Source organism: Myotis brandtii, unplaced genomic scaffold, assembly GCF_000412655.1.
Source record: "Myotis brandtii unplaced genomic scaffold, ASM41265v1 scaffold760, whole genome shotgun sequence".
NCBI lineage: Eukaryota > Metazoa > Chordata > Mammalia > Chiroptera > Vespertilionidae > Myotis > Myotis brandtii.
Window position 1 is genome coordinate 143,809 of NW_005371038.1, and position 4,533 is coordinate 148,341.

General features: G+C 41.6%; 1 protein-coding gene and 1 pseudogene across 3 annotated transcripts in view; one reads left to right on the forward strand and one right to left on the reverse strand.

Moving 5' to 3' along the window:
• The window catches only part of SPIN1 (spindlin 1), a 90,925-nt gene that overhangs the window by 23,680 nt on the left and 62,712 nt on the right, over positions 1–4,533 (forward strand). The window lies entirely within an intron of this gene.
• LOC102244499 lies at positions 2,459–4,088 on the reverse strand (annotated as a pseudogene).

Below are 4,533 nucleotides of genomic sequence, written 5' to 3' on the forward strand. Positions count from 1 at the left end.
ATCATTGATGTTTCTATCTCTCTCTCCCTTTCCATTCCTCTCTGAAATCAATAAAAATATTTTAAAACTATATATATTTATTGTATCTATTATAATCACTGTATAAATACTGAACCCTTTTGAGCCAAGTACATTTTTCAGAAATGCATATAGAAGATGGGTTTGTTTGTTTTTTTGAGACCTTTTGTTCACATTGTCTTTATTCTACTCTCATGCTCAGTCTTTGGTGGGGTATTAGATTCTAGGTTAGAAATGAATTTTTAAAAAATCCTCACCAGAGGATATATTTAGAGAGAGGAAGGGGGAAGGAGAGGGTGGAGTTAAGGAAGTGGGGAGAATGAGGAGAAACATTTATGTGAGAGAGAAACATCGATCTGTTACCACTTGTATGTGTCCTGACCAGGAATCGAACCCGTGACCTTCCAGTGCATGGGAGGACACTCCAACCAGCTGAGCTACAATATCCAGGGCTATTTTCCAACCTTTTGTCCTAACTGGGAATCGAATCGTGACCTCCTGATTCATAGGTCAATCCTCAATCACTGAGCCACGCCTGCAAGGCTATTTTCCAATCTTTAAAAAAAATTTCAGTAAGGATTTAAAATTTCTTTTTTGTTCTATTTGTTTCTTTTTTTTAAAATTTATTAAATTGATTGGGATGACATTGTCAGCCTGAACATACAGGTTTCAGGTGTGGGTTTCTATGTTACGAAATCTGTATATTGCACTGTGTGTCCACTACCCAGAGTCAAATATTCTCCTGTCACCTTATATTAGGATCCTAGGATCCGCTTCTCCCCCACCCCCTTCTCTATGGCAACCACCACACTGCTGTTTGTGTTCATGAGTTTTAGTTTTATATCTCACATATGAGTAAAATCATATGGTTTTTAGCTTTTGTGACTGACTTAGTTCACTTAGCATAATCTTTTCAAGGTCCACCCATGTTGTTGCAAATGGCGCTATTTCATTCTTTCTTATGGCTGAGTAGTATTCCACTGTGTATATGTACCACATCTTCTTTACGCAGCCCTCTATCATGGGACACTTAGGTTATTTCCATATCCTGACCACTGTGAATAATGCTGCAGTGAACATAGAGATGCATGTATCTTTGTGAGTACATGATTTCAAGTTTTTCAGGTATATACCCAGGAGTGGGATTGCTGAATCTTATGGTAGCTCTGTTCTTAATTTTTTGAGGAATTGCCGGACTGCTTTCCATAGTGGTTGTACCAGTCCACATTCCCACCAGCAGTGAATGAGGGTTCCCTTTTCCCACAATCTCTCCAACACTTGTTATTACTTGTTTTATTATTGGTAATGGCCACTCTAACAGGTGTAAGGTAGTATCTCACTGTAGTTTTTATTTGCATTTCCTTAGTTACCAGTGAGGTTGAACATCTTTTCATGTATCTATTGGTTTGTATGTCTTCTTGGGAAGGGTGTATTTTCAGATCCTCTGCCCACTTTTTGATTGGGTTGTTTGTGTTGAGTTTTATGAATTCTTTATATATTTTGGAAATTAAACCTTTGTTGGAGCCACTGTTTGCAAATATCACCTCCCATCTGGTTGGCTGCCTCTTTGTTTTGTTGTTAGTTTGTTTTGCTGTGCAGAAGCTTTTGAGTTTGATATAGTCCCATTCATTTATTTTTGCCTTTACTTCCCTTGCCTTTGGGATCAGGTTCATAAAATGTTCTCTACAACCCATGTCTATAAATTTGGTACTTGTATTTTCTTCTATGTAACTTATTGTTTTGGATCTTATGTTTAAGTCTTTGATCCATTTTGAATTAATTTTTGTACCTGGAGACAAACTGTCATCTAGTTTCATTTGTTTGCATGTGGCTTTCCAGGTTTCCCAGCAACATTTATTGAAGAGACTATCTTTACTCCATTGTGCGTTTCTGCCTCCTTTGTCGAAAATTATCAGTTCATATGCATGTGGTTTTATAGCTGGGCTCTCTATTCTGTTTCATTGACCTGTGTGTCTGTATTTCTACCATACTGTGCTGTTTTGATGATCATAGCTCTGTAGTATAAGTTGAAGACAGGTAGCATGATACCTCTGCTTTGTTCTTCCTCAGGATTGCTTTGGCTATTCGGGGTCTTTTGTGGTTTCATACATAGCTGATGATTTCTCGTTCTGTTTCTTTAAAAAAATGACATTGGGATTTTGATGGGGATTGCATTAAATCTGTATATTGCTTTGGGTAATATGACCGTTTTAACTGTTGATTCTTCCAATCCATGAACACGGGATATTTTTACATTTTGTTGTGTCTTTTTGAATGTCTTTTAATAATGCTTTGTAATTTTCAGTATATAGGTCTTTCACGTCTTTTGTTAACTTTATTCCTAGATACTTTATTCTTTTGGTTGCTATTGCAAAAGGAATTGTTTAGGGATTTTTTTTTTTTTTTTTTTTTTTTTTTTTTTTTTTTGGTACTTCAGTTTTTATGTAGTTGAATAACATTTAGCGATCTTTTGTTTACCAATCTTTTGTATAAATATAGAAATCTCGGGTATGTGAAAAGGTTTCTCAGGCCATACTTCTATTTCTGTACAGCTTTATAGGCAATAATCATAGTTGTCAAATTCTGACTATGCCATTGGCTTGCTGACCTGCACGGAGGGGTAAGACAGACACCGAAGAGAATGACGTAGCTCGTCTGCAGACATGACCGCTGACACCTGCTGCGTGTGCACTTGCAGCACATGCACAGGTCATCCCTTCAGCGGTCCAAACGGCAAGATCCCCCAAACTCACATCTCCAGTTCCCTGCAGTGATTCTAATCCTGGCAGTACCTCAAGCTTGGATTTCTTGAGGCGACAGGCATGCTGTCACATAGACACAGACTTGAGCTGCACATTCATGTTTTCCAAGCATTTGGACAGTATGAAGAGCGACAACATCTTCCTGGGATCTGAGCAGTCCTGCGGGTTCCCGTCGAGATGAGCCCCGGCACCGCTGGCACGGTTGCGAGCAGCGCTCACTATGCTTTGGTGGGATTGCCTGCAGGCTTGGGGTCATAACCGTATAGGAAAGTAGCTGCTATTACAAGGATGGCTCCAAGGAAGAAGACACTGGTTGGCACAAAATCTTGTAGCCAAAAGTAGGATATCAGTGTCGATAATATTATGGATAAAGAGGTTGCAAATCCTTTTAAAATATTATCTGCATACTTTATAACAGCCGCTATGACAAGGCCTCCCAGTGCCTGAAGAGCAACAACTTCCCAGGTCAGTCGGTTGTAGCCGTGGAAAAACCCATTCTGTGATACCAGTTCTCCATCATACACGTACACACCCATCAAGCCAAATATGCTCCCGAAGAAACCCAGTTGAATGTTTCTGACCTACACCGACTGCTTGGTTTCTTTTAAGATTTTCTTGAAGTACACCCCAGCAAAGCCACTGGAAAAGCAGGCCGTGAGAGGCCCACGAACTGCGAGCCGGCCGAGAGCGCCTTCGAGTCCAGCTCCTGGGCATCCGAAGGCCACTGTACAAAAGCCACTCCGGCCATCAGAATCATCAGGGAGAGTCACTGCACTGGTACACACCCAGCTTTTTACCCAGTATAGACACAGAGAACAGTGCCGTCGTAAGGATTTTCAGCTGATACGTGACCTGGTAGGTGGCTACGTCGAGATTGGACAGCGGCACGTAGAGCAGGTTGTTCTGAAGAGTGTATATCCTGGATGGAATAGCAAGTTTGATCATTTCCATAGGCTTGTTAAGGATCTCATCCCGCAGTATTCGATTCAGTGCTCTCAGACTACATTGGCTGTCTTTGTAGACTAATAGAATGCAGGCCATTATCTTCAGAATCTCAGCCACAACCACAGCCATGGAGGACAGGTACCAAGGCCCCTTCTCCTTTAAAGTCCTGGAGTAGCGCATCATGAGCACCAGGCTGGTCGTCTGAAAGACCAGAATCCCCAAGGAAAGGTGTTTGAGGTTGGCAGACAGTGTTTTATCTGCATCTGCCTGTCCCGCTTGGCCGGGCGCCCGGGGCTGCCGTGCCCGCCGGGTCCCCCGCCTGTTTTTCATTTCTTTCTCTGAAGTTTTGTTGTTAGTGTACATGAAGGCAATGGATTTGTGCACATTGATTTTGTATCCTGCAACTTGACTGTATTTGTGTATTGTTTCTAAAAGTTTTTTGGTGGAGTCTTTAGGGTTTTCTATATACAGAATTAGGCTGTCTATAAAAAGTGACAGTTTGACTTCCTCATTCCCTATTTGGATGCCTTTTATTTATTTCTTTTACCTTATTGCTCTGGCTAGGGCTTCCAGCACTATCTTACCTAATAATAGACAAACATGGTAATTGACCATACCTTCGCTATGCCTCCCATTGGCTAATCAGCGAGATATGCAAATTAACTGCCAACAAAGAGGGCGGCCGGCAGCCACACAGCTGAAGCGAGCAGGAGGCTTGCTTGCTCCAGTGATGGAGGAAGCCAAGGTTCCCTGCCTGCCGCGGCCCTGCTCTGAGCTCCGAAAGCAACAAAGTTTCAATTATAGAAGC